Below are 12,903 nucleotides of genomic sequence, written 5' to 3' on the forward strand. Positions count from 1 at the left end.
GCATAATAATACTCATACTTATATATAGCAGAGTAAAGCAGTTTATGGTGCATATCTACCGTAAGTACCGGCATCTGTATTGTAATTTAATTTTTGTTATTGTAGATGACTAAATAAGTATGATGCTCCATTACAAGTTATAATAAGACCTGACTTTTTTTGGAGAGGAACAATTGAATATCATCACACCAGCAATAGGCTAGAGACGCGTAATATGGCTAAAATTAATTTGAAGAGACTTTTAGTAGTCCAGTGCAAAGCAATGCAAACAAAATACCTAAATGTAGGGAACTGGAACCAAACTGGGACTTTGGATAAAAACACAAATTTGCGTCTTATGCACGTTTCCTGTGTAGTTTTAAAAACATTCATGTGACCAAATGGGTTGAAATATTTGGATGCTGTTTGTTATTATGGACAGAGAAAATGTCTAGCTACATTGCCCATGTGTAGGAGAGCTACCGTCTTCAACACTAACGTGTACCAATTAGGGACAATATCATCGCACCCTGCAGCAATCTAAGTGTGTACCCCAAATATGGCGCTTGGAGTTCCCTTACATATTCATCTAGACGAGCAAGTGCATCACAACATTTGCATGGATTACTTCCCTTGCCCTCTAAGTATATTTTATTTCATACACTCCTCCAGAGATTTCAGGACTGTTCTGTAACATGGTATTATCGGGAAATTGTTCGGTATCTGTATGGTAAGACTTTATTTCGCCTATCCTTGTTGATGATACAAAACAATGTTATCAGATCTTAGAAGTCAACACTTTCACGGAACACCATAAAAAAACCGAAACCAACAACAACAAAACAAACAATGAAACACGAACGTGAACATACATCATTCAACATCATATATACATGTATCATGTTGACTGATTCTAGTTCACGGTTCTTATTACTTTTTTGCTGCATGTTCCATGAAATTGTTCACTATATTACATAAATAAAAAAACTGAAAAATTGTTAAAACTACGTTAAAAATCCAAATCACATCACACATCACATAAATAAAGAAAGGATAAAATTAGAAACAATTGAAAGGAAAACGTGATTGAATAATATACACGAACTAACCATACTTACTGGGGAAAAGAAATGTAGAGAAAAAGATGTCATCCATTCGCATGGAAATAATTAAAAAATAACTTCTACTGTGAAGTGTGTGCCCACGAAAGACGTATTATATGTTACCATTTTGTTTTCGTGTGACTGCCACGCCTCGGATTCTTACTTTGGTATTGATTAAGAACTAACCATAGGCACGTGATTCACTGCTGTTCTCTCTGCTTCTAGGTGACAAGAGTGTAAAGAAAGACATCTACTAGCTTCCGTAACATGAGTCGTTATCGACACATCTGTTAACAATGTCGAAGGATAATTTGCCATGTTTTCAAAGGAACATAAAGTTAAAATTAGTGACATCAATTAATTTACAACAGAAAGCTTGAAATATTGAAGACGTTATCGCCTGGTGTTTTTCTGAAACACTGATGACGGAAACTTCCGCTATCCAATTATCGGGGGATATTTGCGTCAAAAGTGACCGTCTGTTTGGAATTTTCTCTAATAATCTCAAATAATCTGTGATCAAATAGACAAATATATAACTTCCCCAGTGCATCTTTTTGCGTCATATGACATTCATTATTTTGTGTGATGACATGAATTTAAAAAAAAAATTAGGCACGTTTCCTAAACATGCTAATAATGGGAGCGGGTATAAAATTTGTCTAACGAGACAAAGAGTAAAACCTTATGCCAGTTTCTCATCTCTGCCTCTGCTTTCTGAGTATCATATAAGTGTTTCGGGTACAATGATTGGATGCTGACGTAATGTGTTCTCATGAGTGAAATACATTTGAAGTGATGAATTATAATTGTATCACACATATGTATTGTTTATGCCTATTTGATGTTTTCGGTGGTATGTGTTGGTTGTTTTGATGGAAACATTTGAGTCGGTATGAGTTTATCTTTGCCTGATAATATATTGTATGTGTTGATTGGTACTTTTGTGCAGTACGATGTGAGTTGGTATGACCGTGTCTTTGCTTGATAACATATTGATACAGAAAAGTCATTATACACTATGATGTTCTAGTGCAATTCAAATTAACAAGTCCTATACAACGCACCCTTCGGCCAGCTCTGACATATACGCCAATATGTTTTGCTTGAATTATGCAATTGCTTCTTGATTCTCTTTCTAGAATAAATCCGACATTTTCTGTTTTAAGTATAAAACCGTTTACTTTAACTAAATACATCATATAACATTTACAACACGTGAAGTAAGCACCTGCCACCACTGTTGAACAAAACTGGTAGTACAAGTATCATAGGGGGCCCCGGGGGTTTAGTGGCTTTTGCCGAGCACTGCCCTCTCACCTGTTCGCGTGTGTTCTAGTGTCGGGCTCAGGGTATGTGAGAAATTTTGCGAGTAACTTCCAGTGGGTCGGTGGTTCTTAACGGGGTTTTCCCGGTTTCTTATCGCACCAGTTATACTTGCGCTCTGAAATTTCATTAAAAAAGCAACAACAAAAAACAACAAACAAATACTCTCTCTCGCTATATATATATATATATATATATATATATATATATATATATATATATATATATATATATATATATATATATATATATATATATATATTATATACTCAAATACTCACTGCATGTAAGCTATATCTCGGACACACTCAAATACTCGCTGCATGCAAGCGATATCTCGGATACACACCAATACTCATTGCCATAAAACGAAAACAGCTTTGTCTATTCTGCATTATGCTCCACTTTCGTCAAATGCAATATTTTTGAAGAGCGTGTATTACCTACTAAGGGAACTGCACCCTCATCCTTTTCGCATCTCTATTTCAAATGTATCTGTATGTAACGAACATGTCTTTAACCCTTCTCAATGCTGTAAATATATCTCATGGAATGCTTCGTATACATATTGTAAATAAGACTTTTGCCGATCTAAGGTTCTTTCCCAAACATTAGTTGAACTGTTTTTATTACGAAATTATTTACCGCAGTTATATGCTACATATGACATTTAGAGCGTGTTCTGTGCTTACCGCTCTCTTTAAAATAAAAATAATTTCCCATTTTGCTTTGCCTGTTCACAGAGATGCAAACTATTTTCCCATCAGACAGGGGATGTTTGGGAACGTGTTCACTGAACTGGTAGTAACAGGCACAGGTTTGTTAGGAAGTAAATGTCAGCGAAAGTGAGTTAACTTAAAGATGCTAACCCGACTATAAATATTTATTTCGCATCTGTATCTAGAGTGTTGCATAGACCGATGCCTCAAGTGAACTTGTATTCTCTGTGAAAGTACTGTACAAAGAAAGTCGAATACAATTAAAAGTGTCATACAAACAATGAAATATTCTTAAGATTCAAAACAAAACTATTCTTAGTATAGCGAACAGCCATGTATTTGATGAGTTGACGACGTTATTGCAGTTTTATTTTCGCAGTTGTACTAAAGAGAATGTAAAATGTCTATTTGTGACAGAGAAACCATGATAAAGGCCTTGAAATCTTCACATAGAAACCGTGCTTCCCACTTTAACACTGTATGAAATATTAGTCGAAAAATAACAACTATGTCATTTTCCATGGCGAAAGGCAGCAAACCAAACCAAGCCCTCTCTTCGACTATGTTTCATACTTAATGGGGATGAGCGCATCTCGTTATGGAGCTGATGGGCGATAGTTAAAACAATAGGTGCAGTCATTCGATTTACCATTGATTCATGCGTGAAACAAACAATAATTATGCAACCTGCTTGATATATGACAAAAACTGACAAACAACAGTGCGAAAATGTTGCGAAATCAGCCTAAACTGGTACTTATTTATAGCAAATATTATGTACACTTTGTATAGTACTCCCGTTTTCCTGGGGGTGGAGTGGGGGTGGGGTTGTGTTTTGCTATGCATTCGTTTTTGTAATTGTTCTTTAGTGTCTTTGTGCCCTTGATAACGGAATTATTAGATTCCGAAAGCGCTTGGGCTGGTTTCGCACCAGTGTTGCATTGTTGCACACATATCACACAGAGAGAGAGAGACACACACACAGAAACACACATACACACACACACGTACACACACACCTATACACACATATACACATACGCACGTATAAACACACACACGTATACAAACACATACACATGTATTATGGATCTCATGATGAGTCAATTTACCATAATAGAAACATTTCCGAAGACAAAAGTAAGAAAATAAAAAAAAATCATATTGTTTAATGTGGAGAGTGAATGATACATTGTACTTTCAAATGTAAGTCATATTTAGAAATCTTCGAGACTAGATTATGAAACACTTTATACGTTCATTTTAGTGTTTTTTGCTTTTCGCGTCTGAAAACACACAGTGTACCAATCAAAATAAGAAGCTTGAGACTGAAAGGAAATACTTTTGGAAAGAAAAACAATAATGTTTTAATATTTTTATTTTGTTTTTTTGTTTTTAACAGACGACAAAAGCAACACTCATTCACTCACAGTTTTCACTTCCGGATCGGCGTCAATGCCTCGTTATTTGATCTGAACTATCGCGATAACAGCAACACCGTAATGATCATATTCTAAAGATTAAAATCTTGCCTATAGCAAAATATCAAGAGTGCCTACATCTGACCCTTGTATTACCATCAATATCCAGAGTGCCTACATCTGACTCTTGTATCACCATCAATATCAAGAGTGCCTACATCTGACTCTTGTATCACCATCAGTATCAAGAGTGCCTACATATGACTCTTGTATCACCATCACTATCACGAGTGCCTACATCTGACTCTTGTATCACCATCAATATCAAAAGTGCCCACATCTGACTCTTGCATCACCATCAATATCAAAAGTACCTACATTTGACTCTTGTATCACCATCAATATCAAGAGTGCCTACATCTGACTCTTGTATCACCATCAATATAAAGAGTGCCTACATCTGACTCTTGTATCACCATCAATATCAAGAGTGCCTACATCTGATTTATGTATCACCACCAAAACGAGAGGATAAATGCTTTACAGATTGGTCGTTCAAAGTTGTAATGGTTAGAAAGTTGGACTCTGAATCCTGCCATCCTACTTAACCACAAGGAATAACCGTGATTTGAGACCAAAAAGTACCATGCACACTTCTTGATAAGTATGAAATGTTGATAAGTGCCACCAATGTCTTCTTGACACAGGACATGCACAATTCGTATTTATCATTATACGAAACACTTTTGACATCGACAGTTTCTTTGTGGACAGATAAAATTTTGACTGTCATTTCTCTTCATCTACTAATCATTAATTTGATACAAGGAATCTGTTGACAAGCAAAATCCAAGAAATGAAGTTACTGTCACACACAACACGTAGTCCATGCTGTAAAGGAACCATGCGTATCAAGGAATTACCTCGACGGCATTGCCATATTAGCCGTTTGGGACCGGACGATTGATATTCCTTATAGGCGCCCAACTTTTGTGAGGACAACTACATTTCTCTAGACAACATTTTGCTATTACACCAATTATATATATATATATATATATATATATATATATATATATATATATATATATATATATATATATATATATATATATATATATATATATATATATATATATATATATATATATATATATATATATATATATATATATATATATATATATATATATATATATATATATATATATATATATATATATATATATATATATCTATATATATATCTATATATCTATATATATATATATATCTTATATATATATATATATATATATATATATATATATATATATATATATATATATATATATATATATCTATCTATATATATATCTATATATCTATATATATATATATATCTTATATATATATATATATATATATATATATATATATATCTATATATATATATATATCTATATATCTATATCTATATATATATATATATCTATATATATATCTATATATATATATATATATATATATATATATATATATATATATATATATATATATATATATATATATATATATATATATATATATATATATATATATATATATATATATATATATATATATATATATATCTATATATATATATATCTATATATCTATATATATAGATATATATATAGATATATATATATATATATATATATATATATATATATATATATATATATATATATATATATATATATATATATATATATATATAGAGAGAGAGAGAGAGAGAGAGAGAGAGAGAGAGAGAGAGAGAGAGAAGCAGTTGTATTAATATTTGTATTATGTAGAACGGTCATTTAAAAAAAACCACACAAAAAATAGTATATCATATCTTGATATATTATTGACGACTGTTCAATATTTCATCAGATTTCTATTTATATAATAAAAGATATGGTGAGCATACTACTTATAATCAAATATTTTATAACTAATTAATCATAATATATTGAGAATTAATTTTAAAATGCCCTTTTATTTTAAAGAATTAGTAAACTTAGTTTAATGATATTAATTTATACTTTCACTTGTTAAGCTATTCTGTAAATTAGAATAATATAAAAATATTCTTAAGTAATTGTAAAATGGGGACATAATTCCACAAAATTATTGATTAATGAATGTCATATAGTGTTTTGGAAATCAGACCTTGTGTATATACTATAATAAGATGGTGAATCCAAAAGGTCTCCTTTAGCATACGTTCCATCTCATAATCAGCTATAACAATAGCTTGAAAGGAGAAATCTTACAAAGTACTGGAACTCTTGTTAAATATGGTAACTTGAGATGAAAATGATTGATCGATATAAAAAATTCTTTTTTGTATCTCATCTATGTTGGTTCATACGATTAGATTTGTTGACTGGTTTGTCCACTATATGGGATGCCACATTTTTTGCACGTGATCAAGCAATAAAGCGAAACCTGTCACATATTCTACGTGTTGGTGTTGTTTATTATATATATTCGCTTTCTAATTCTTCGACTGCTGTGTTTTGTCTTCTTCGTACATCATTTGTACCAGCTGATACTATCTCCGATATAAAAAAAAAAAAAAACATTTCTGCAAGGTATTCGGTTATTGCCATGTAAATGAATATATAATATTGTTGTCTTCAAGAAGTTCGGTTAGTCAGAAACATGTTGACACTATTCGTCATTAGTTGCAAGATATTTGTATTGTTGTCTTAAATCGCATGTTAGTAAATACAGAACGGTGTCATATTTTGAATATATATTTTTCTAACATGTAAAACCTGCAATTCAAGAAGTTCAACCTCCTTATTGGGATCATTCATTGTAAGGTGGATTGGATGTATCTTATTGGGATCATTCATTGTAAGGTGGATTGGATGTATCTTATTGGGATCATTCATTGTAAGGTGGATGGGATGTATCTTATTGGGATCATTCATTGTAAGGTGGATGGAATGTATCTTATTGGGATCATTCATTGTAAGGTGGATGGGATGTATCTTATTGGGATCATTCATTGTAAGGTGGATGGGATGTATCTTATTGGGATCATTCATTGTAAGGTGGATGGAATGTATCTTATTGGGATCATTCATTGTAAGGTTGATGGAATGTATCTTATTGGGATCATTCATTGTAAGGTGGATGGGATGTATCTTATTGGGATCATTCATTGTAAGGTGGATGGGATGTATCTTATTGGGATCATTCATTGTAAGGTGGATGGGGTGTATCTTTTTGGGATCATTCATTGTAAGGTGGATGGGATGTATCTTATTGGGATCATTCATTGTAAGGTGGATGGGATGTATCTTATTGGGATCATCCATTGTAAGGTGGATGGGATGTATCTTATTGGGATGATCCATTGTAAGGTGGATCTGATGTATCATTTTGGAATCATTCATTGTAAGGTGGATGGGATGTATCTTATTGGGGTCATTCATTGTAAGGTGGATAGGATGTATCTTCTCTTTTCTAGCTCCTTGATTAATAAACTGTATACAATCATTTTCAATAACGACAGTTAAGATGGTAGAATAGTATTCCATCTCTGTATGCTTCTGATATCACGGTTCCATGGTGTAATGGTTAGCACTCTGGACTTTGAATCCAGCAATCCGAGTTCAAATCTCGGTGTGACCTGTTTTTTTTTTTTTTTTTAGTTTTCTTATTTTTTTCGCTACGCATGCATTTGTTTGTAGGCTATTAATAGTTTCAGTCAAAGATACATTTAAGTGCAGTTGACATACAGACACACGCACACACAAACGTATACTCATACATATCTTTTTCTAGAGTCTAAGCTACTTTAGATCTAAAGATCTTTAGCGATATTCCGGTGGCTCTCAAAATCGATAGCGAAATATTATGGACACGCTTTTAAGTGATTAAATTGTAACATTCCAGCGAACCATTATCCTAATCTTAATGGGATATATGATAGACTCGATGATCAGGTAAATTATATGGATAGATTTACAATTTCCCTGATAAACTTAGTCCTAAATTACGCCCAATACTTATTTCGTTTTAAATACGTCAATTCAAATTAAACGAATTCAACAAAAATATGAATGTAATGCAACACTGGTTGCCAGATAATAAACAAAACATTGAAGGATATTAAAATAAGGAGCTAACCTTGGCGGAAAACGATAAGAGGCGTAAAATATGTATTAGAGTAAAAGGAAGGTAAAGTGAAATAGACTAGGGGTCTGTTCGACGGAAATCCTTGAAAGGGAACTACGAACTAAGCCTTTGAAAGTTCCTGCATTTTATGTGTTTCAAGGGCATAATTCTAACTACCTAACTAGATCCGTCCTTGGAAAAGAAGCCAGATGTTAACACCATCGTCTATTTCAGCCTCGCAGATCCGATTGCACATTCCAAAACGAGAGCTAAACCGATTGCTCCATGACAGGCAACCGTCTTATCTGTTTCTTTACTTTCCTTTTTTCTTCCTTTATTCATTAGTTGTGTTTCAAAACAGACCCATTCTAGTTATATACGGCACAAAACGCATCACTCGTGCATTGGTTATGATTCAAAAAGTACTTGAAACTTCGCCCTGGTAATCCACCCGATATGTCCATTGTTTCAGCCTACAAGCCGTAGTCCATGATGGTCATTTAACAGCAAAAGTACTTAACACTTTCAGTAGTGCATTATACTATTCGTCAATGCATAGTCGGGCTTTTCCATTGTACTTACATTGTATGCACACATAAAATATCGTGTCGTACTTTGGTTGTATGTTAATTCTAGCTTAGACAAATATATATACAAACCAATCTTTGATGTGAAAATAATTAGTATGAAAGTGGTTCTGGTAGAGGCTGCACATAAATGTTGTGTAGGAAGGTATAAACTGAAAGCAGTTTATTCCTTCTCACGATAAACATCGAGGCTTTGGAAGTCACATAAATCTGACATATTTACTTTTGTTGGTGTGTATAAGCGTCAAGAGATATTCGGACTCTATAACTTTGTTGATAATCTTTTATCACGTGAAACAGTGAATGCGTTTGAAACATACCAGAAGAAGAGAAAAACGTACTTCAAAGAGAATTTCGACTAACTTTTAATTTCCGACAGAAAATCTATAGATTCGTATGTCTTCACTGTATATTCTAAATAAATATATTAGTTTGAGATCTGTTGAGCGAGTGGGTGGGAGACACAGAAAAATATCACGCAAATTTCTTCAGCCATATTGAAGATAAATTAACCCTGAAAACTGAGTAAATAAGATTATTAACTAAAACTTAGTAAATAAGATTAGTAACTAAAACTGAGTAAATAAGATTAGTAACTAAAACTGAGTAAATAAGATTAGTAACTTAAATCCGACGCTGCCAGATTGTCCACTAATGCTTTTACAATGAATTGCTCAAATTATAGCAAGAATCCAGACAAAGATGTAATATTTTTTATCAATCCATCTTATTTATTCTTATTTACGTTAGTCAATCAGTTTGCGAGACAATAGTCCGAATTGTCCTTATGTTTTTTTACGGTCGGTAATATAGCCAGCACTTTGGGAGTAAAATTAACGTATTAAATTTCTTTTAATTGAATTTTAAAAAAAAGTATTGAAAAGAAGAGAACCGGAATTTGCGAAATATTGCTGGTAATTTGCAAAATTTACATTCAGTGGCTTACAATGTACGAAAAGGAAACAATGTAAGTATCTATGTATAAAAGGGGCATATCGTTATCAGGTTTAGATGATGACACTCTAAATAGCAAAGCAATGTTTGGTTGGCACAGAAAGTGTCAATCAGAGAGGCATGTCACGTGTATTCAAAACAAGGCTTTGCAACTGAGTACTTAAGGAAGTACATGTTAAGGAACAAGTCCTCCAAAAGGTCTGTAGGTTTTATAGTTTTACTCTAGCTATAAATTATTCCGAAATGCCTGTAATGATGCTAGAGGGAAATGATGAACTTTGCGTTGAAATGGAGGGTGTTTGCGGATTATAAATCATTTTGTTACATTTTGCTCAATAGTCAAAACTACCTTTGATGCATCAAAGGAAATGACTTTTTGATCGGGGAATAAGTTGAGATTACTGATATAAATATTTTTATTTTATGCTCATTGTTTCTCCATTATCTTTACATTGTTAGACCGCTCCAGTGGCCTAGAGGTTAGAGCGCCCACCTCAGATGCGAGAGGTCGTGGGTTCGAACCCTGGCCGAGTCACACCGAAGACTTTTTAGTGTTAGGACTGGTTGGCCTGGTGTCAGGATAATGCTATATGTCTGTGGCATGATGCCCCAGTGATAAACATCACTGTAAACTACCACACTGCAGACATCGTAGCGATATGACTGAACAATTGGGTAAAAATCCAAGAGCACACACACTCACACACTTACATAGTCAGAATCGTGCAGTAGTTTTCCATACTAAACGGCTTTATAGAGCACGACACGAGTGCCTAAATATAGTACCGTGTATTATAAACTACACTTATGTAGTAGACGATTTAGGGTTTGGTTGTTTAGATTTGTTTGTTAATGAACTACACAAGCTGTTTCTCCCATTTGAATGTAGTGATCATAAAGTTAACGATGTGGACGAATTAACTGAGTCATAAACGAAACTTTCAAACAAGCAAACGAATAATGTGATACTCGCAATGTCATCAACAAACGTGAGAGACGCAGTAATTGAAATACCCTTCTGATCATTGAAACAGTTACTTAGGAGAAATATTCGTAACCTTTCGCAAATAGAATGGTTCAGACTATGACCAGTGCTCTCAGACGTACATTTTACAAGTCATCCAAACACTAAATTTCAGAAACCAAATGCAACTGAAGGTTTTGGTAGAGAACTAAGAGCACAGAGCTGCTTTGCAAATTTCCCCGTTTAACTATTTTGATACAATATTAGGCTAGCGATAGAAGACACACACTTTATGATACAGGTCAAAGTTGGGGTCCCTCCAACAGCGATCATGCAAGTGACACTGAATAAACATGTCTTCTTTAGGTAATAAATATACTTACATTTAGGCATCTTGCATTTCCACAAAATGTACTTTCTTAGTTGGTTCTACAAATCCAAATGACATTACCCATGCCTTGGAAAATCTGATACACAACGAATTTTTGGTGTACTTTGGACTACATTTCCAACCTTCTCCTTACTGCACCAATAAATCCAAGCCATGATAAGCAGAAAAACAGAATTGAGCTGGAGCAACAGAAAAAGAAACTTCACCCAATCCAGACCAACTGGGAAAGTTATTTCAATGCATATTCGTTCAAAATATGACTCTTAATTTCAGTTTTAAGTTGACCAAAACGAGAATTTGTTTAAAAAACTAATGTCGAGAGTGCGACTAAGTTCAAATGTCGCCAGGCGGTGCCATGTGCTCATTAATATTGTTACTGTGTATTGATGAATCTACGGTTGTGTATTTATTTTGAACCACAACATAATTTCAATTAATTTGTTTCTTTTAGTGTATTCCTTTATTATGAAGCCATAGGTAGGAAAACGAAATTATATATAATGAGTATATAATAAAAAGGTTACTGCATTTGTATGGGAAAATATGAACGAGTTTCTTTTTTCGGACTAATACTGAATTCCCAAGGTCGTTTAGCATTATTCAGGAAGAAAAACTCGATCATATTATCCCACACAAATGAAACAACCTATAAGTACTTCATGTACTAATAAAAACCTGACTGATTGACTGAAATGGCATTAGCAACATGTGCGGTCATTCGACCATGTAGGTCAAAATAAATAAATAGCATCAAACGTACTATATATAGTAGTACTAAAATTCCGAAACTCAGGACTATAGTTTAGGATGAACAAAATTTATGCTAACATTTCTAGACTAATTCGGAGTTTTGCGGAGATTAAAAATCAATTTCCATAAAAAAATTTATAAACGATAAAAGAATAAATTTTAAAAATTGTTTAAAAAATTTAACGATGAGAAATTTTCAAATGTCTATTTTTTTAGAAAATGAAAAAAATATACAGATTGTACGGAATTGTACACTTGGATCAGGCATGAGCAAGTCCCACGTGATCAAGTCCTGCACAGGGAGATTTTTATCAAATAAAAGTTACTCCCACAAAGCTACCAAAACTATTTTATCTGAGTTCTGCGGGAGGGGACACTTATTCTACTGGCACAATTAAATAATAAGAATAAAATATCCTTATTACGTGCTATTATTTCTCTATTAATGACTAGATATACTGTATGTTGTGGCCGGTCACCATGGACAGTTAAACACTTTATAGCTATTAATGGACAGTCAATATAGATGGACAATGGACAAGATTTTGTATGTGCTTTTCTGTAAG

The sequence above is a fragment of the Sinohyriopsis cumingii genome, chromosome 1 (genome assembly GCF_028554795.1).
Source record: "Sinohyriopsis cumingii isolate HCF-2022 chromosome 1, ASM2855479v2, whole genome shotgun sequence".
In the NCBI taxonomy this organism is placed as follows: domain Eukaryota; kingdom Metazoa; phylum Mollusca; class Bivalvia; order Unionida; family Unionidae; genus Sinohyriopsis; species Sinohyriopsis cumingii.